Here is a 22,925-nt window from a genome sequence, read left to right as displayed (position 1 = left end):
GCTAGACAGTAAGCAACCCGGAGGCTAGCGAACGTGCGCGTGCAACGGTAACGTAAGCGGCAATAGCCCAGCCCGAAGGGAAGGCAACAATACCCACAACCTGTTAACCCAAGAGAACAAGCGTGAACAAGGCACTAGCTAAGCTAGCGTAAGCACTGAGAGACAAGCATGCGCTAACACAAGCCTGCGCACCAGCCCGTGCAGCGGGCCTCTACCCTGAGTAACACGGGGAAGCGAGCGTGACCGCCGGCTGAAAGCCAGCGGCCCGCGAAGCTAGTCAATCTCAGAAGAAACTCCTCAGAGGAAGTTACAATCTAGTGGATGCTATTTGCACGACGGCAAAGCAACACTTAGCAGACAAGCAAGCTGGCTAAGATGGCATAAGTACTGAGAGAAGCGGCCACACACTCGTGTGGAGCGAGCTTACCTAGCTAGCGTATTCGCTCAGCTAATATCTCAGAGCGCCAGTATTAGCTACACTACAAGCAGTATGTAGGTCCCAGCAACGCATGTACAGCGTGCTCATGCCCTAGGCAGAACACACACTCGTTGTGGCGGTCGTAACCGACCAACGTAGCCTCACAGCTAACACAGCTCCTGGCTGTCCCCCCCCTTTCTCATGGTCGCCGCCCGGTTCATTGCGTCAGCGAAGCTAACTCGCAACAAGCCCCGCCGACTGTACCAGGAATTAGCCGGAGTTATACCATGTAAGCTAACTAGCCTGCAACGGTGAAGATAGCTGGAGTGCTACAACGCTAGATGCTAGCTGCACTGAGCAAACTAGCTAACTATCTACTTAACGTTACTCCAGCCGGAGTAACGCGCGCGCTCTTACACGAGTAGCTGGCGCCTAAAGTACCTAGCACACGGACGCTAACCGCACGGGTGCACGCTAGCTATCTGCAACAACTGGGATAATTAGCCTATTGTTCTTGTGCTATACAGTAACAAGCTATTCGCACGTATGCAACCTAGCTTTAACAGTTTTGAGCGCGGACCTTAGTCAGCCCTCAAGCCGATACACGCTACCCCAGCCGGGGAAACGTTTCACATGAGCTACATGGCGGTAGCTATTATACAGGTGTTAACTGTAAGAAGACACTCTTAGCTGTAGATGACTTGATCCGACGCCGCTGGTGAAGAGAACAGGTTCGGGTCCCCGAAGCCTGCTTTAGCCCGTCCACGCAAACCTCTCGAGGTGGGCAAGTTTAGACGGAACGATCCTTATTTCTACAGCTACTGAGAGCGCTAACTTTGAGCTAACACCGGAGCTTTAGAGTCTAAAGCTCCGATGTGTTGTCTAAAGTTTAGACAACACATCCTCTCACTGGCTGGAAGAAGCAATGAGTGACATACCCTGGGCTGACAGGACGTGACGTAGTCACGTGGATCCACGTCAGCCCCAGGGGGGCACCACGCCACCTACGGGTGGGTGGTCGGTTTTAATGAAAAGTAATTTTTCGGAGCAAAATGACAGTCTTCCATAGGGCTGCGTGCGCAGCGAACTAGGCACTAGAGTGAGAGCTTGAGTTCGAAACGAAGTAAAACACAAAATATGATTTTTTTGCCTTCCCATCAATGCCACCTGGATATTCCCCGGGGGGATTACCTTAGCCTTGGATTTGTCACATTTTTCACGGAGGAATTATTTTGTTATATGTTTCATCTTTTGAGAATTGCACTTTTTTTTTTGCCTGTCGCACCTCAGAGGATCAAGCAGCTGGATATTGATATTGATATTTATTTTTGATATTCATTTTTTTTATTATTATTATTGATTCTTATCCATTGGTAACTTCATCCCTCATACCTCATATCAACATGTCATGCTTACTCTGAATTTTAACCCCTCGAATGCCAGTTTACTGTACTTTACTGTACAATAAAATTTACAGTAGAAAACGTTAGGGTTGTACTACAACCCGGGTTTTACGAGTGAGAACGAGAGCTCTCACTCTAGTGCCTAGTTCGCTGAAAACACAAAATATGATTTTTTTCGCTTCCCATAAATGCCACCTGGATCTTCCCCGGTGGGATTATCATAGCCTTGGATTTGTCACATTTTTAGCGGAGGAATTATTTTCTTACATCTTTCATCTGTTGAGAATTGCCCCCCTATTTTTTTTTTGCCTGTCGTGCTTCAGAGGGTCCAGCAGCCGACAATCATCAATAAAAGAGAAACGCGTTGGATCCTCGACACGGAAGTCCACAGAAGTACGCGCAGGCGCATCTGGGGCACTACCCGGATGCAGATCATGACCGTGCTTTGACATCCGGGTGAAGACACACGCTTGAACGACGCCATGACGCCATGAGCGAGAGAGGACAGATGCTGGGCTCCACCGATGACGCTCTGACCGCCTCGCCGCCCGAGAGGCTCCTTCGTGGGCATTGGATTTGCGGTGCCTCGGTGAGAGCGCATACGTCAAACCGGAAGCCATGGAAGGCCCTTAGAACGCCAGATCACGATGGCTGTAAAGATTTAGACTCAGTTTTCGACGCTGATTCCAGAAATGCCAGCCGCGATGCCAGATACGATGTACTTTCAAATAAGGTAAATTTAACAAAAAAAAACATGAAACTGACTGCCAGCTAATTTTCACAAAAAAAACACAAAATAGCTTCATTCCTGCATCAATCTCGGTCTAAAGGCTTCAAATGAGTAGTTTGCACTGGAAAATACGGGTTCCAAGGTGTGACATGTACTATACTGTATATTTCATGTCAAACTGCATGGAATTGGTTGCTGTGCCAACACTGAGCAAATAGGGGGGGGGGGGGGACACAATAGAAACTACAAATTTGATGTCTTGACTCGAGCTGAGAGGTGTAAGATCAGAAAATTAATTATTTTTGGGGAATGTACCTGGGAGTCAGATTTTTTTTTTTTTTTTTTCAAAATTAACATTTAAACCAATGCGAAAACTATGCAATGGATTTTGAAGCCTTGTACTCCACCAAATGTTCAACCAACTCCAAAGTTAGATATTAAGGTCAAATTTAAAGGTATTTGGTCCAGGATGCCCGCTGAAAAAAAAAAAAAAAAAAAAATTGTAAGAATTTCCTGGAGGTCTCAAAAAGGCGGTTATAATGAAAGTAATGCATCGGCTGCTGGACGTTAGGGGCAGGCCCGGCGCCACGAGGGGGCCTAAGGGGGCTTAGTCCCCTCAGTTCAATTTTCGGCCCCCTCACTTGAATTTTTTTTTTTCTTTTTTTTTTTTAAAGAATAGTTAATCATAAAGGCCAGTTAGGCAATGTTTGTACCTGACATGTTTAGGCTGCTGTTTCTGCAGTCTTCATCAAATTTGATCAGTTTAAGTTGATGTAGGCTACCCCCTGTAAACATAGCTCTGTTGTTTCAGAATTGGCAGGGAAGCGCTATTTGCTGTGCTTTGGTTGTCACAAGGTGTCAGAGATGTAGCTACTGGTATTTATTAAATTTTAACCTATGAACCCTTGAACCTCTATTAATGCCTTAATCTGCTGCTGTGAAATAAATGTTTTATTTGATTTTGAATAGTAGTCTTTCTTGTGTTGTTATTGCGCTTTTCAGAGGTTATTATGGTTAAAAATTCCAGAAATAGGCATAGCGGCTATATAACCTATGTTTTACGATATAAAAATATCATATAAAAAATAAAAAAATCAGCCCCCTCGCCAGTTATAACAGCCCCCTCAGTCATTTCATCCTGGCGCCGGCCCTGGTTAGGGGTCAAGGAGTGAGGAAGTAAATTTCTGGGTGCCAGGATGATATTTTTCTAGTGGTGGAAGGGTGAATTACCATCATAAACCAAAAAAGAATACTTGGGCTGAATTTCAGACGTCTCCGTCCAAGACTTGACAAAGAAACCGACACGCTCCCCCCCTTTAGATCCAACAGCCGGACCAGGGGGGTACAAGGGTTTAGCTTTGTGTCGTCTCTAGTATAAGCGTGCAGCTCAGCTCGCCTGCCTCTGTGTGTTTTTTATGACATCGCAGGTTGGCACGCATCATAGCAAACATTCCCTACTGTCGGGATTCACTCTTTTGGATCAATCATGCGATAACATTCGCCTTTCTATTTAGCTTTTATTTAAAAAACACAGCAATTTCAACCCTGCAATTCACCAAGCATTCATTTAAAACAGCAACTTCAACACTGCATTTTTCTAAGCATTCATTTAAAGACAGCAACTTCAACACTGCATTGCATCTATCTATATCTATCTAATAATTGGAGGAGCGTCTGTCTGTCTCTCTCTCTGTCCTTGTATCTCCAGAACCGTTGGTCCGACCAACTTGGTCGGATCGACTTGAAACTCGGGGGGTGCGCTGATGGCGACCCGACGGAGGGCGGTGCCCTGTTTTCGTGCGATTCGGACGTGAAACACGTTCGATATTTGAATATTTGTCCTCAGTTCTGCTCTTTCAAGCCCTAAGCCCCAGCCCCAGCTTGACACTAAGTCAGAGTAAACACAGGGTCGTCACTTTAACGACAGGGTCGTTAATTAAGTCAACATGGACTCCTAAATTGAGAGTGAATGGCTGGGGGGTTGTTAAGTCAACATGAGAGAGAATGGTAGGAGAACATGTATTTGTAAGCTGAATAAGCAGCATTAATATTCAAGTCCGCTATGAATAAAATCAAGGGGAAATAATCAGTAGAGCTCATGGGTCTTAGTTAAGTGAGATTTCTGAGAGATCTTTATGTGGCTATAATGGTAGGCTATAATGAGTCACGCATTCAGAAATAATATCCTCTAGGGCAGATAAAAGTAACCTGACGCTGCCAGATGGACGGTATAGCTCCACATAGGTTTCACTATTAACCAGTCAATCTGGGTTTGAAGTCACCAGACCCGCTGACGGAGGCGGGCACTTTGTCCAAGCTACTTGGCAGGTGATTGGATGACCCATCTGTCTATCACCGCTGGTGGGTGTTAACTTCAACCAATCAGATCGCGGAAGGTGCCTGTGGATGATCTCCGTGGTATTCATTGATTGAGTCCTCGCGGTCGTAAAGTCACCTTCGAAGCATTTAGTTAGATTATAACGAACTAGTTGTGTGGCTTAGCCTTCCCAAATGTTGAGGGTCGTTTTTTAGAATTTAATACATAGAATTGGGAACGTTACATTCAATTTCATTCACGGCCTGTCACTTCCGCGGCGGCAGCCATGTTGACGAGTGAAAAGAACTACAAAGACCATGTACCCACTACTTGCCCAGACGAGCCAGAGCCCGCCTACGGCCGCCGCTGATTGGTCGAGCCGGCATGGCTCGACCAATCATCTTAACGTGCAGGTCCAGACCGTCACGGAGAACCAAATGCAATGTGAGTTCACGTGACGGGCGGTTTACCAGGCTAAGATAAAAGATCCCCTACAAATGTTTTACACATCTTAAAACTCTACTTTAAATAGTGTGCTATGGTTTTTCCACACAAAACCCCCCCCATTAAAATCATATCTAGTCCTCCCTCATTAATATTTCCATGATATATGAATGTGCAAATAGTTAGACAAGTTTAACTGCTGGATACAAGGTGTCCCTTACAAAGTGCAGTATCACAATACTCGAGACTGATACGATACTGATAACTAATGGATAAGGAACACAAGCTTGATCACATTCACAAATGCAAGGTTTATTATTAAGACAGAACTGTCTCTGGTGTTAGAACACCACCATATTCCATATTAGCTGAATGTTGACAGTGCACAAACTGAATGTATGTGTTAGAACAACACCATAAGGTGCCATGCACACAGGGAGCGGTAATTTAAAAAAGAACGCTTGGAAAAGCCGGATTATTGACAACTCTGGCAGCAGCAGCGAGATGAAAAGTCCTCCTCTCCTGGGAGATGACTCGAGGTGGGAGGAGTGAAGAGGAGCAGGGTGCTTTTCCTGTTAAACTTTCCTCAGCTTTCAGCGCCCAGAGCGCTGCGCAAAAAAACCCACCACCAGCTTTTAAACGAGATGAAATGCTTCTTGAAAGAGATGCGTACTAAGCGCGTACTTATAGAGAATGAATTGCAAAAATACGAGTGCTAAGTGCTGGCTGTCTCCATGGCCCCTAATGTCTGCGTGTGTCTCCCCTCAGAGAACATCCATGTTTCTCTTCTTTGTGCTTCTTTGTCCACGCCCCGGAGGAGTGCCAAGTCATACTATTGGCTGAGCTGGAATGAGCTTTTATCTATTACTTCTGCTCCGTTCTCCCGTTTCTACTCGTTTTTAAATTACATTCTCGTGCATTTAAACAAAAGTAACAAACCTGTTTTGAAAATGTACACAAGTAAAAGTACAGATACTTGTGTTAAAATGTAACGAGTAAAAGTAAAAAGTCGTCAGAAAATGAAATACTCAAGTAAAGTACAGATACTCGAAAAATCTACTTAAGTACAGTAACGAAGTATTTGTACTTTGTTACTTCCCATCTCTGCTTATAAGGGGTCCTTGGCTGAAAAACATTTGAGAACCTCTGCTCTAGGGCAACACCACTTCCAGGAACCCCCATCCGGTGTAAGTAGGGTTCCCAGAGTAAAACCTGACCATTTCCACCACTTATAGATGAGCATCATCTGCTGCATGCCATTGAGAACCGTTGGTCGGATCGACTTCAAACTTTGGAGTGTGCCCTATTGTGCAGTGCGGTGCCCTGTTTCTGTGCAATTCTGCATAGCGCCACCTACTGGCAACATAAAAATGCTGTTTATCTCAAGAACCGTTCGTCCGATCGACTTCAACTTTGGGGAGCGCGCTTAGGAGGACTCAAGGGAGTGCAGGGAGCTTAATTCCGTACAATTTGGCATAGCGCCACCTACTGGCAACACAAAAAGCGCTTTATCTCCATAGCCATTCATCGACTTCAAACTTGGAGAGTGTGCTGCTGGGAACCTGACATAGAACAGTGCCAAATTTTGTGCAATTTGGCACAGCGCCACCTACTGGCCACACAAAAAGTGGTTTATCTGGAGAACCGTTCCTCCGATCGACTTCAAACTCGAGGAGTGTGATGAGGGGGACTCAAGGGAGTGCAGGGAGCTGAATTCCGTGCAATTTGGCATAGCGCCACCTACTGGCAACACAAAAAGCGATTTATCTCGAGAAACATTTGTCCGATTGACTTCAAACTTGGTAAGTGCGCTGCTCGGACCCCGATGGAGTGCGGTGCCGCATTTCATGCAATTTGGACTTATTCCAGGACTGTGTGTATTTTCTTCGCATATCTCGCGAACCGTTTGTTGGATTGACTTCAAACTGGTGCTTAGGGGGACTTGACAGAGTGCAGTGTGTGTGCGGGGGGGAGCGCCCACGGGGGTGGTGCACGGGGGAACGGGCACTGCACTAGTATATACTATAATGACGATAGCGTGTGTCTGTCTCTGTCTGTCTCTCTCTCTGTCCTTCGCGTATCTCGAGAACCGTTGGTCGGATCGACTTGAAACCCGGGGAGTGCGCTGATGGCGACCTGACGGAGTGCAGTGCCCTCTTTTTGTGCGATTCGGGTGCGAAACACGTTAGATATTTGAATATTTGTCTTCAGTTCTGCTCCTTCAAGCCCTAAGCCCTGCTCCTTCAAGCCCTAAGCCCCAGCCCCAGGGGGGGCATTGACACTAAGTGAGAATAAACACAGGGTTGTCACTTTTAACGACCCTGTGTTTACATTGCTGTGAGAATGAGGGGGGCAGCATCCCTCCTCAGGTTCCAATTAAAGAATGTCTTGCAATGCAGCGGAGAGAGGGCAGCATGAAGGACCAAAGAATAATAGGAGAATATGTATTTGTAAGCTGAATAAGCAGCATTAATATGCATGTGTCATCAAGTCTGTCATGAATGAAATCAAGGGGAAATAATCAGTAGAGCTCAGTGATCTTAGTTAAGTGAGATTTCTAAGAGATTTTTACGTGGCTATAATGGTAGGCTATAATGAGTCACGCATTCAGAAATAATATCATCTAGGGCCACGCCACTTTCGGGAACCCCCATCCTGTGTAAGTAGGGTTCCCAGAGTAAAACATGGTCATTTCAACCACTGCTTATGGATGAGCATCATCTGCTGCATGCCATCGAGAACCGTTGGTCGGATCGACTTCAAACTGCCCTATTGTGCAGTGCAGTGCCCTATGGACATAGCGCCACCTACTGGCAACCAAAATGTGTTTTATCTTAAGAACCGTTTGTCCGATGGACTTCAAATTTGGGAAGTGCGCTGATGGGAACTCGACACAGTGTAGTGCCGAATTTCATGCAATTCAGCACAGCGCCACCTACTGGCCACACAAAAAGTATTTTAACTTGAGAACCGTTCATCCGATCGACCTCAAACACAAGGAGTGGGGGACTCAACGGAGTGCAGGGGGCTGAATTCCATGCAATTTGGCATAGCGCCACCTACTGGCAAGACAAAAAGCACTTTATCTCCATAGCCATTCATCTGATCGACTTCAAACTTAAAACTCTGGGGCCCCTATCGTTGCATCGGCGTAGTTTCTAGGCCGAGCGCCTGGCGCAGCACTGATCAGTGGGCGTGGACCAGCGCACTTGATATCTTGGTGTTGGCGCTACACGCAGCCTAAAGCATTACAACCACGCCTTTTAAGGGTAAAATTATGCACCGTCATGCTCATTGGATAAGTGCAATAAACGAATCACACGCTTGCCTTTTAAGCTCCAATTCCAGTGGTCCACTAAAACCAGACAAAGCCAAGTGCTCTGCCCCCCCCCCCTCCCTTCATCCCGTCTGTCTGTCTCCATATATAGGCTATTATTCCATATTATTATGCTTCTCAAACCAATCTAACTGCAGTTTAAATACTGCAAGCATGTAAATATGCTACACTATAGCAAGATCAAAGTGAAAAGAATGTTCTAAAGGCATCAGCTAGAAAAATATAGCCTATCCCTATATGATGAGATTAATTAGATTGGTGAAAGTTTGTCCAGAAAGATATCGTTTTCTCTCCCCTGCTAGGATGGTAGGATATGCACATAAATATTTATGCCTGCATTATGTAAAGTCATTGCATAAATGTGTTTTTATTGTAAAACTAAAATGTGAAGTAGAGCCAATTTATTTGAGCGGACATCACAGTAGGACATGACAGTAGAAGCGCGTTACGCTGTCAACTTATCTAAATCACGTTAAATCGACAAGGGATATATATAGGCCCAGGATGACATATAGGTTTCACATAGGGTGGTGTTTTCATTTCGATGTTTTATTTGGTCCAATATTGAAATGTTCTACAATTGCAGGTTGTGTTACCATTACACATTATTTAGATCGACCTTTATATCTATTTCGGCTCATTTGGTTGCTATTTAGTAGCGAAATGGGCCACGCCCATTCGGCCTAAAGTGCATTTGCGTAAAGCCATATTGATATTGTAATAAACCTTCTAGGAGGATTAAGGCTGACACAAAGTAGCCAAGTAGCGTTTGCTGCCACCACCTTTTTACCGGTATGGTCCGGAACCAGAGATATAAGATAATACAAGACAGCCAGGTAAAGGGGAAAAATATACAATGCTTTATTTAATTTGGCATAGATAGACTAAACCTGTACAGCAAGTATGGAGAATGGAATGAACAACTGTGATACTGGGAAAACAATGGCCTCGCCACCCCGCCCAATGCAATGTAAACCCACACACACAAGGGGATTCAGTGTAATATCACTGCAAACGAGCACAGCAAACTGTAAATGAGCACTACAAACGGGCAGTGCGAACGGGCACTGCAAATGAGCACAGCAAACTAAATGAGCACTACACACGGGCACTGCGAACGGGCACTGCACACGAGCACACACACTGCAACCAACCATAAACGGCCTGCCCTGTACACACACTGGCAGGCAAAACCTTTCAAAGAGGTAACACACGTGATTCAGAGCACACAGGAATTAAACATGGACTGAGGCTGTGCGGTTTAGCTAACCGTCTTCCCACCATGTCCCAGCCACCCAACCACCTCCCACTTGCTACAAGTCAGATTGTTATTAAAAGTTAATTAAGAAAACAAACAAACAAACAAACAGGCCTAAAACAAACAAACAATTAACAGCTAATATATTTGATTTAAAATGCAATCACTAGTACTCAACTTTCCCAGTTGACAAGACCCTCCCCAGGGGTCTAGGCTTAATCGCTGGTCCAACCTGGCTCTTGTGTAGCGGGAGCCCAGGGTGGGGCAAGCGTTGGTCCAGCGCAGAATTGGAGACGCCCAGAGCATAGGGAGACTCCACACCAAACCTGGGAACGGCCGAGCACTCCTATAATCCCCAGCCCTAACTGACTGAGGCAGTACCGCCACAGTCCTGACTTCTATTGCCGTTGGACCCCCAGATAATCTTCTATAGGCTGTCTTCACCGCCGGCAGTCCTACCGACTGCGAACGGCACCCACCCCCAAGATGTGAGTGCAGAATCGGGTTGCTTGGCTGGGTTACAAACCCCGTAGCGTCCACCAAGCGACGTTCCCCAGGAGACACTGTCAGGCGCCCGGCTCTGTGTTTTAACAGTTCCCCAGAGTCACTGGCAGCGCCCGCAATCAGATGCAGGTGAGAATCATCAGTCATTAGGTTGTCAATCAATGTCAGCAGTTGTCAATCAATGTCAGCAGGGCCACTCAGCCCATACCCCCCCCCCCCCCCCAATACTCATTACAATATCTTCCCGAGGCAGGCGCAAGGCACGTTTTTTTGCGTTTAAGGCCCATTTTAGCGCCAAAGGCCTGTGGGAGAATAGGGCCCTGGGAGTGCGCTTAGGGGGACTCAACGGAGTACAGGGAGCTGAATTCCGTGCAATTTGGCATAGCGCCACCTACTGGCAACACAAAAAGCGGTTTATCTCGATAGCCATTCATCTGATCGACTTCAAACTTGGTAAGTGTGCTGCTGGGAAGCTGACATATAGCAGTGCCGAATTTTGTGCAATTTGGCACACCGCCACCTACTGGCAACACAAAAAGTGGTTTATCCTGAGAACCGTTCATCCGATTGACTTGAAACTTGGGGAGTGTGCTCCTGGGAACTCGGAAGTAGTGCGGTGCTGAATTTCTTGCAATTTGACATAGTGCCACCTACTGGCAACACAAAAAGCAGTTTATCTCGAGAAACATTTGTCCGATTGTGACTTCAAACTTGGGGAGTGAGCTGCTCGGATCCCAATGGAGTGTGGTGCCGCATTTCATGCAATTTGGACTTATTCCAGGACTGTCTGTATGCCTGTCCTTCGCGTATCTCGAGAACTGTTTGTCGGATCGACTTCAAACTTGCGCTTACAGGGACCTGACAGAGTGCAGTGTGTGTGCGGGGGGGAAGCGCCCACGGGGTGGTGCATGGGGGAACGGGCACTGCGCTAGTTAATTTAAACACAGCAACTTAACACTGCATTTTTTCTCCTACCAGCGCCGGTTGCAGATATATATATACAATCTTTTTTTTACAGTTTATATTTCAACATTCGCATGATACAGCGTTTTGCATTCAAAATATTATATGTCGGGAGCCCCTCAAGCAAGCGTATGTCAGATGTCTTCAATTATTCATGCACATTTCTTATGATACAATTGTTTATTCTAATTTATTCATCAGGCTGTTCCTATCAGCCTGGCTTGTTCTCGTCACAGGTTAGCTAATAGCCTGTGGATTCTTCCCTCACCAGGTTAATTGATATAACCCAGTGGATACTTCCTTCACCAGGTTAATTGATACAACCCAGTGGATACTACCTTCACCAGGTTAATTGATATAACCCAGTGGATACTTCCTTCACCAGGTTAATTGATATAACCCGGTGGATACTACCTTCACCAGGTTAACTGATATAACCCAGTGGATACTTCCTTCACCAGGTTAATTGATATAAGCCAGTGGATACTTCTTTTTTTTATATATATATCGGTTTGTATTGTAATAGTGACAGTGTATGATTTTATCAACCTTTTCTGGGCACTCTTAAGGCTTAATAATAATAATAATAATAGATTGGATTTATATAGCGCCTTTCAAGGAACCCAAGGCCGCTTTACAAAAGTACAAAAAGATGACGGACACACATAGAAGATAACAATGAACAACAAAGAACAGAAGAGACTAGTTGCTGAAGGCTGTGTTGAACAGGTGAGTTTCGAGTAGAGTTTTGAAAGTAGCCAGTGATGGGGTGTTGCAGATTTCGGCTGGGAGAGAGTTCCAAAGGGTGGGGGCCACCACGCTGAAGGCTCTGGCCCCAAAGGTCCGCAGGCGGGAGTGGGGGATGGAGAGGACACCCGAGTTGGAGGACCTCAGGTTCTGGGACGGGGTGTAGGGTTGCAGGAGGTCAGACAGGTACTGGGGGGTGAGGGCGTGGAGGGATTTGAAGGTGAGGAGTAGGATACAGGACTTGACCGGGAGCCAGTGGAGGTGGATGAGGGTGGGAGTGATGTGCTGCCAGGCTTTGGTGCAGGTCAGAACCCTGGCAGCTGAGTTTTGTACATCTTGGAGCCTGTCCAGGGTTTTGTTGGGAACTCCGTTACAGTATTTTTAGCTTAAGCTAAAAATACTTGATCAGAGTATTTTTATATCATAAGTCCAACTTAACAGTTTTCATCAATCATTGATGTTTCATTTTATGTGTATTTCTTCAGATTTCTCCTCAGCCTTCTAGGTTGTTTTAGGTAGATAGGAGTTATGGGGTCAGTTACCTGGTTTTCGTTTGGTTTGCAGAGATGAAGGCGGACCTTCCCAGCTTTAATTAATTGGTCTGGACTTACCTTAGTTGTAGATTATATTGTCCTGGGGAGGGTGGTTTGCCGGGGGTGTCCACTTTGGTTCAGTTGCTCCTTTCCGGCTGGCTGCGGGGGTTCCCACCCTGTAAAGTAAGATTCAGGGGAACCCTGGCTCGTGGCTGCTGACTCCAGCCCTTTTCAAATAAAAGGCGAGTAGGTGCCAATGGTTGTTTTAAATGTCAATGGTTGTTTTAATGTCAATATTCACTCCTTTATTACATCCTGGCTGGCTCTGCCAAAATGTTGAGGGAAATGTCTTTCGGCTTGAGGAGAAGTTGGTCCGAGGGCAGACAAGGCCAGCTGGAGCCTTTCTGCAATATCCCTTTAAATATGGTGCATTCAATAGGTATCTCAATGGTTAGATTCTTGTGATGAAAATGAAGATGAATCAAGCGTGGTTAAGTTTCTCAGCTGTTGTTTATTCCAAGTTGCATGAAGTTACAGAAATAGGATAGAGTGTGCAGAGCAAGGAAAGTAGAGAAGAGTGTTTTTCATCCAGCTCCTGTTTGCATTTATAGCCTAATCTCTGACAGTCAAAACACCCTCCGCTACCCGTTTTCTCACATTCGAGCAAGGTCATCTCGACCTTCCTCATTCCAGGCCTGGTGGCCTGCATCTGGCTGTTCATAATTAGTCAGTATGAAATCATGTACCAATATTATATCAACAAATATTAATATCAACAAATATTGAAGCAACATCCGAAGTTCCATTTCCCCAAAAGGTTGAAGGCCCCTCATTAGCAATTTAACATCCTGCCTTTCCGAGAAGCACCAGGCCAGTGACAGAGAGGAGGAGGCCGCATTCCCCAGGTTCAAATCCCACTACAGTTTCAAAAGAGGAACGGAGAGGAGAAACTGCCTCCTCTACAGTCAGCCATGACCTGAACAATAAGCATGTGTGTCTGTGTGTGTGTGTGTGTGTGTGTTGTGTGTGTGTGTGTGTGTGTGTGTGTGTGGGTATGTGTGTGTGTGTGTGTGTGTGTGTGTGTGTGTGTGTGTGTGTGTGTGTGTGTGTGTGTGTGTGTGTGTGTGTGTGAGAGACAGAGAGAGATGTGCGTGTTTCAGCAGCTGTGTTTGGTCACAGTGTGAGTGTTTCTCTCTCACCCCTCTATCTAACACAGAGAAACTGAGCCACCTGGCTTAAACCCAAACACAGCGTAAAGTGGTTCAGTGAAGGTGGAGGTGAAGGTGTAGATGTGCATCAGTGTGTCAGAGGAAACTCTGTAGAAGGACAGAGAGCCAGCAGGCCAGTCTAGATACACTGCTACTCTGTTAGAGGAGGAGGGGGAAGATATGCGTGTTGATTTGTTATTGTGCCAGGCAGTGTAACTATCATCATCACAGAACAGTTTCCAGGACGTTTCATTACGTCCAATCCTGCAGCCATCATCCCGTCGTCTCCTTCCGATTCCTCTGTAAGTTACTCCTATGTCAACCACTCCTTTCCTCTCCACCTCCCAGTAACAGCGACCAGTCAGACCATCTCTACACAGCAGCTGAACCCAGCCGTCAAATCTCTCTGGATGATCAGGATATGGCTGCAGCTCTTCCACCCTCGTCACCTTTCTGTTGTCTTCAGACAGGAGCAGCTTTCTGGCTGCTGTGTTTGGGTCCAGTGTGAGTTCACAGGCATCTGATGAGACAACAAGACACAACACAGCAGCAGCTTAGAAGAGAATATAATAGAATAGAATAGAATGTCTTTATTGTCCACACATGGTCATTCATTGTGTTGGGCTCAGTGCGACTGACAATGTGTGTGTGTGTGTGTGTGTGTGTGTGTGTGTGTGTGTGTGTGTGTGTCTGTGTGTGTGTGTGTTTGTTGCAGTGTCTTAGTATGCGTGTGTGTGTGTGTGTGTGTTGCAGTGTCTTAGGGCCCTATTGTTGTATGGCGCAATCGTTGTATGGTGCTATCGTTTGCGCTGCCTTTGCACTGCGTTTGCGGGCCTCTTATTGCTATCTTCCCAGCGCACCGTCCAGTTTTGCGCTGTGATGAGACAGGTGTAGGCGTGGCCCAGGCATGTCGGTGGGCCTCTAGCCTATCATGTGTCTCGCGCAAGTGTCATTTAGCGCTGTGGGGAAGATACCGTCGGTATGTGGTGAGCGCAAAAAGAGGTTTGGGAGTTGCCCGTTCCAAAATAGGCAGTCCAGTGCAATGTGTTAGAAAAAAATCGCCTTGGGTGCTCTCAATTTTAACGCCAGGAAATAGCTGGTTTTATAGCGCAAATGCAGACGTACGCCTGAGCGCAGACAGTATTCTCCGGTGCAGTGCAGGAAATCCTCGCGTGGATAGGGCCATTACGCACGGCTCGCGCGCGGACACACAATTCCCTCCTCAGAATGCCACGTTGATTTTCAACTAACCTACACTGCAGAAAAAAACACACCTTGATTTAACAATGATAATTATTTTGTCATGGTTTTGTGCGAAAAAGTGATTTGCGTTTTGAATTGGATTACCAGGGAAACGAGGGTCTGGCCGGGCAGGAGTCTGTGTGTAGCGCGGGGAGGGGTGCTTTGTGTTCGGCTATGAAGGGGGGTTTTCCCGGACTGAGAATGTGTGAGCTGGGCCGGGTAGGCAGGCCGGGAAGGGGGTCGGTGCCAAGGTTATTATCGTAAACGAAAACGAACGAAAAAATGAAAACTAGAATGGAAAAACATTGTCGTTAACTGAAATAAAAATAAAAACTAAGCTTTAAAAAAAAACGATAACTAACTGAAACGGTATTGTGTGATTACAAAACTAACTAAAATAAACTAAAATGATAGAGAAAATCTCCTTAGTTTTCGTCTTTGTCAAATTATTTTGGATGGATGTCCAATCTGTTTTCATATCTATTCTCCTCCTTCTCAGTCTGTGCCAGTTTACCACGCCCCTCGGACATGCCGAAATACAGAACCTATCATGGCGGCTGCGAAAGTTGGGAGAAAGCGGCAGAGTCCCATTTGGGATTACTTTGAGTATGACTGTGTCTCAGATAAGAGTAAATGCCTTGTTGTAGAAAATGATAATACGGCATGCGGTGCATTACTCAAGGGGAAAAACCCCACAAATCTAAAGGTCCATTTGAAAAGTGCGCATAGGAAGGCTAACCTAGCGTACCTTGACAAGGTAAAGGACACCGCCCCGCCAGAGCCTCCCTCCCCCGAGACGGAAGCTAATCCTCGGCCAGGCAGCAGCAACCCGGAGCATGGAGGCCAGAAAACACTCACTTTAATGCAGAGCTTCCACCGGCGACCTGATACCCGCTGGTTGGTAAATTCAAAGGAACACCACAAGCGGGAGGAAGCGTTGGTGAATATGTTTATCGAGACTGGAATGTCTACTAGACTGTGTGAGTCTGTTGCTTTCAAAACGTTCAGCACTTCACTCGAACCAAAGTTCAAAACACCCGGAGCTGCAAGAGTCAATAACCTTATCGGGGCTAAGATGGACACGGCAAAGCAGAAATTGAAAGAGATCATACGGGAGGCGAGGAAGCTGACGCTATGTGCAGATGGTTGGAGCAAGAGGGGATTGACGGCATCTTTCATGGGTGTATCAGCTTGTTTCTATCATCCGCCTGGGGGGCAGGTTTACCATGCTCTGCTTAACCTCCACTGAATGGAGCACCCACACAACGGCGAGAAAATCGCCCGCTGCATTGATGAAACATTAGATGCATGGGGTATAGGAGAAGACAAGGTCCTGCTCATTGTAACAGATAACGGCTCCAACATTGTAAAGGCCGTGCGGCTGCTGAGGGATAGAAGACGAGAACAAAATAATGAAGATGGTGACGTCGTTGCTATGGAGCCAGCTGTGAACGTGGAGCATGAGTGGATGGAGTCAGAGCCAGAGGAGTCAGACGGAGAGGAGGAGGATGATGAGGAAGAGGGTGGAGGACTCGGTGAGTGTTCGTGTGTTTGCAGTGACCTCTACGTGTGTGTGTGTGTGTGTGTGTGTGTGTGTGTGTGTGTGTGTGTGTGTGTGTGTGACTGTGACTGTGTGTGTGTGTGTCGCAGGCAACAGGCTGTTAGTGAAAGTAGTATTCATAAGCCTGCCAGTCTGGTTGCTTGGTGGAAATAGAGTTCAATAGGGGGGGACTACCAACAATGTTTTCCTCAGAAGCTACTAATCAATGCAGGATAATGGCTTGTCTACAAACAAACAATGTTGTTTGTACTCAATTAGTCTACACCAGTGGTTCCCAACCTTTTTACACCAAGTACCACCTGAGAAAGTAGTTGGCTCTCCAAGTACCACCATACACTGTAAATGGTAATTGCTACCCTTACTTTAAGAAAAAAGTAACCTTTACAATTTGCTACTGTTTGTGTATACTCTGCTCATTTTACTGAGTAGAGGTTACTTTCAAATGGTAATTGCTACCCTTACTTTAAGAAAAAAGTAACCTTTACAATTTTCTACTGTTTGTGTATACTCTGCTCATTTTACTGAGTAGAGGTTACTTTCTGGTGAGTAAAGTAACTACCGTATACGGTACTCATCATGATGAGTAACGTTTGCTTAAGAGTACATGTACACTGAAAAAACGGGAACTTGCCTCTCACGGATATAGGTGATATTTGTGCCAGATATAGTGATATTTTGACTTTGATATTTAACTGATATGAATTATATACGGAGCGTATCGGAACTAGAAATTGTTGGGAATGATGTGCACCATGTCCGGGGGAATACTATGTCAGTATTTGTGCTATGCTAAAATACAATTTCCTAGGGTTAAAAAAAAACCTAAGTACTTTTCCCATACAAAAAAAAAAAAAAAATCTCTTAGCCGTTTCACCAAACGACTCCAATTGGCCTAATTCATGCTCATATGACACCCCCCCAACAACCCATATGCAAAACAGCCTAGGGTTGGCCAAAATGCCATGTTCAAAGCCTATTTACACCCACTTTCGGTCACTTCCGGCGGAAGCCCCGCCCATATTCGGGACCAGCGCATAAAACTACATAAGACTACATGTCTAACTTCCTAACCCTAGTTCCAACTTAGCCCTTCAACATGGGTGAACGGTACACAAGCGGCAGAACCTAGTGCAAATTTCAGCTAGGGTTGTCAATTAACTCCCCTGGACCACCTGGAGCTATAATTTCAATTGGAGCATGTAGCCCTCCTATAGGAGAGTAGACCCTGAGAAAAGGTTAGCCGAAGTCCCCTCCCCCTAGGCAGGGGGGAGGTCCAATCGTTTAAAAATGTTGAAACTAGGGGTGCGTTTAACTCCTAAAGTAAATGGACTAGAAGGCTGTCCTTTCTTGGGGGAACTCCTCTCACACCCCTCTTCCCGCCCACAAAAAATGGGAGGTCAAAACGCCCCCTAAAAACCGGAAGTCGCGTTTGGGCCATTTCCCTTGCTTTTTGGCCAAAATGAAGTCGTTTTTCGGGCTCCTCGCCAAAAATGGAGTCCTTAGAGTACCTACATGGTTATAAAAAAAAAAAAAAAAAAATACAAAAAAAAAAAAAAAAAAAATCAAACCTGAATAACTCCTAGGGGAAGTAATTTCAAGGCCTAATTTTTTTTGTGGGAACTCCTCTCACACTCCTCTTTCAGCCCACAAAAAATGGGAGGTAAAAACGGAAGTTTTTTTCTTTACCAAAAAAAAAAAAAAAGTGTCGTATCTTTATATTCACTAAAATTCAGTAATTGAAGCTACAACCAAAATGACGGTTTGAGCATGTACTAGGGGTTCTCAACATACACTGTAGCCAAAATTACGGCTCCAGGTTGAGTGGAACTGTGTCCCTGGCCCAAAAAGAGATGTACATTTTGCTGGATTTCGTAATTTCGTGCGTTTTCTGATTTTTTTCAACTCTGCGGGACCACAGCTCGCTCAGCGTAGCTCCGATTAGCCTACCCTTTGCTGAGAGTAGGCTTTAGACTGTCTCCTACGTGTCCAGCAACTTTGAAAGGGCTAGCTTCAATTACTGATACAACAGAAGAACAACAAAAAGTGAACTATTGTATATTGTAAACATATGAATATTCTAAATAGACATCTGTCTGTCTTTCTGTCTGCCTGTCTTGTCTGCCAGTCTGTCTAAACATCTGAACATCAATTAACTATTCTGTATGGACAGAGGACAGCCAGACCTGTTCATCTGAGACATCTGTGTGTGCACATTCTTATTTTCCACCTGGTGCTGGAGAGCTGAGCCTGGCTGAGCTCTTTAAACTCTGCCAGGGTGACTATCCCCAGCAGGGCCATGCAGGCTCTCTCTCAGCTGTCTGTCACCAGGGGAAGGAGGGGGACCAAGGTACGTTTTACCGGTTTGAATGTTGACCTCTTCTGGGCTTGCACCTGCCAAAGGTTTGTGAAAAAAAAAATCTGATCGTAAGTAGGCTACAGTATCCCTCTCTCACTGTCTGTCTGTCGTTCAGACTGACTGCCTGTCTACCTGACTGTCTACCTGACCTACCGTCTGTCTGTCTGTCTGTCTCACTGTCTGCCTGTCTACCTGACTGTCTGTCAGTGTCTGAACTGACTGTGTGTTTCACTGTCTGTCTACCTGACTGACTGATGTCTGTCTGTCACTGACTGACTGACTGACTCTCTGTCAGACTGACTGTCTACCTGACTGACTGACCGACCGTCTGTCTGTCTCACTGTCTGCCTGACTGTCTCACTGTCTGTCTGTCTTTCAGACTGACTGACTGTCTACCTGACCTACCGTCTGTCTGTCTCACTGTCTGCCTGTCTACCTGACTGTCTGTCAGTGTCTGAACTGACTGTGTGTTTCACTGTCTGTCTACCTGACTGACTGACTGATGTCTGTCTGTCACTGACTGAAAAAAAAACTAAACTACGACCGTTTTCTGGTTTTTCCCTTTGTCAATTTAAACAAAAAATCAAACCGGTAAAACATACCCTGCCCGTTAAGCTAATTTATTTCCTTTGCAAGCAATTTGATCATCTTTTGATAAAATGTTTGAATCTCTTTCAACATAAACTTGGCAGTAAAAAATTAAGGTCAAGCTGATTAGATTCACCTGGAACCCATTTGATCACTATGTGCTGAACTGTTTCAATCTCATTGGCAAGTTTGAAATTAAGCTTAAACTGATTAGATTCACCTGAAAGACTTTTGATCATCTCTTGATGAACTGTTTCAATCACATTACATACACTTCAACCAGAAGTAATCAAGCAGAGCCTTATTGAATGCGCATGCGCATTTGCACGAGACAGATCTGGTTCCGGTTTCAGCAGCGTGGACCATCGGCAAAACTCGGGAGACCTCGGCAGCACTCGGAGACTACACATGCGCAGTTCCCCACTTTCAGGCGGCTCATTTCCACACGGAAGACAGGAGGAAAACACACCAGACAGGAGGCATACCACACCAGACTTATTCACACTCACAGCAATTTCATCCATTGGAATTTAGGAGAAGGTAAGTTTCAGCTAGTCAAATATTAACTTGTACTGCCTATCTACCTCAGCAAACTTAACTGGTCAGGGTTTGGAGAGTAACTTTGAGTTTTATTTTTGCGCTACCATTAGCCGCCAAAAAGCACCCTTTTGCCGCAGAGGCGAGTTCATGTGTGGCATTAGCCTAGCTGCTATAAAGCTAACGTTATCTGCTGACGTAGCATGCATTTGAAAGTACGTTAGAATAAACTTTAGTTCCAGCAAATGCAGTGTGCTTATTAACGTTAATGGCCGCAAAAAACAATTGTGTTGGATTGTCCATGACTAGTCTTCAATTCGGGAAGCATGCTATTTTGTTCTCAGCTCTTGGTTAAACAGAAAATGATTTTTTTGGCCTCCGAGTCAGTGACTAAGTTTTTACATTGAGTTTGGCCTGAGTGTCTTCAGCTGCGCTAATGTAAGCCATATCACCCTCCAAAAGCTCCATGATGTGTGGAGTAGGGATGGACAATGCATTTCGAATTGTAGAATACTCGTTTTTAACTTTGCGAGACTCAACCGAATGACTGATGAGTCTCGCGTTGAGCCTAGGATGGCCAGGGCTTAGATCTGCGTGAGCACGACCCGTCGTAATTTGTCCAATTCAAGGTACATTAAAACGTTGTCTTGCTTCAACATACATCGCATCGCATAAACCATTTCCACCCGCAGGTTTGAGGAGTAGCTAACATACACGTCAGATAAATACTCTCTATAGGCTAACGTTACCCACTGAGGCAGCTAACATGGCTAATTAGCTAGCTAACACCAGCTATCTTTCTCCTCTAACCTAACGTTAACGACACGTAGTTGACTGAGCGAACGGCGCTGTACAGCAGGTCGTTATCAAAACGTATTGCACTGAAGAGAAGTAACATTAGAAAATGACAAAAGACTCCTCCAATCTGGCAGTGGAAATGTATGCACAAACTTTGTGTGTGTGTGTGAGGGACAGGGCTGAGAAAGAGAGAGAGAGAGAGAGAGAGAGAGAGAGAGAGAGAGAGAGAGAGAGAGAGAGAGAGAGAGAGAGAGCTGTGTGTGTATGTGTCCTGTGTGAGACAGAGTGGGGGTGTATGTGTGAGGAAACAATAATTATTTGTGTCCAGTGTTCACCCATTACAAAATAAGTGTGTATTTGATTGTTATGTTTTAGTTTTACATCAAATTAATTAGATGAACTAAATCGTTTACATACTATATTACCAAAGCACACACATACATACCTAACCCTAAAAATGTTTGTTGCCTGCTAGCTATCGACAGCATAGAGAGGCTTAAATATGTGCTGTATCGGTATCGGATCGAAATCGGTATCGAATCGGGTATCGAAATTTGATCGGAATCGGATCGGTTTTGAGGCTAAAATATAGGAATCGGATCGGAATTGAAAAATCTCGATCGCAGCATCTCTATTATTTAGTGCTCTTGTATATATTATTGTCAACACCAATATAGGTTTTGTTGTATGGTATTATGCCATAAAGGTTTCTATTGAAATTTGCAAACACATCATCCCCCTAATTTTTTCTGGCCTGGCGGGGGTCCCTCGCAGTGCCTGTACAATTGTAGGGGAAACACTGGCCTGATATTGCTATTTGACACATCTTCAGACTACACCAAATAGGCCTACGTAGAAAAGGTGTGTCTGAAGTCAATTATTTGTTTCTGAACCTGGGAAAAAACAACAGTACCATTCACCAAAACTATTGCATCTCTGAACTATCCAACCTAATCACACATTTTTTAGGCTATTCTATATGATCTCCTAATGTAATAACTAATGCAATATTGTTTTTACTTCCAGTCACTGAGCCTCCCCTGAAAGTGATTGGAGCACCCCTGGGAAGGCGAGCCTCACACTTTGAAAACCCCCTGCACTAAGCCATCACTAAGCCCAAAAGCCCCAGGCCCCCAAAGGTATGTTTTTTTTTTCATTTTCATAACAAGAAACTGTCCATTACAAAAATAGAAACTTGAGTTGATGGAAGATGCTCACAGAAACAAAATCGCTGCCGTCACCGCCACTGAGTCTTCTTCATACTTTATAGCGAATGAGAACGTTAGCGTCCCTTTACCACAGCAACGAAATAGACAAGTTTGGACGTTTCAACAAAAGACGAGGTAAAGGGATTTTGACAGTCAAACTACGGTAGCGTTAAATAAATCCACGGTGAACCAGAACGCCGCCTCCATAAAATGCCAGTCAGTCAACAGCAATCAGTGAGGTGCGTGTGTGTGTGCGCGTGTGTCTCAAACAAAGTAATTTATCGTCACTTCACTCTATCATTTAAAGAAGCAGATTGATAATCAAAGTTTATAATGTTTTTTCTGCAAATTGTGTCTCCGCGTTTCTGCATGGCACTCAAGGTTCTGGCTGGCCAATATTGTGACAACAAAGTGACAGTGCATTGCAGTGTGTGTGAGTCAATTGTTCAGCAGCCTGACTGCCTAAGGGAAAAAGCTGTTACTGAGACGGGTGGTGTGTGATTTGATGCTCCGGTAGCGTTTTTTGGAAGGGAGGAGTGAGAACAGGGTATGAGCGGGGTGGCTGGTGTCTTTGATAATGTTTTAGTTACACATCCAATATATTTACTCACCAAGTGGTGACAAAGGGTAAATAACAGCCTTTTCATCTGTCAATAAAGACACTTTCACAATTATGCACAGTGATTTGATTCCAGCCTATATAATTTCTAATAGTAGATATTAATGATCAAACATTTCCATTTATGTAGCCTACACTATTTATGTTTTTGTTT

This window comes from Poromitra crassiceps, assembly GCF_964638095.1.
Source record: "Poromitra crassiceps genome assembly, chromosome: 4".
Taxonomy (NCBI): domain Eukaryota; kingdom Metazoa; phylum Chordata; class Actinopteri; order Beryciformes; family Melamphaidae; genus Poromitra; species Poromitra crassiceps.
This window is presented reverse-complemented; position numbering follows the sequence as displayed.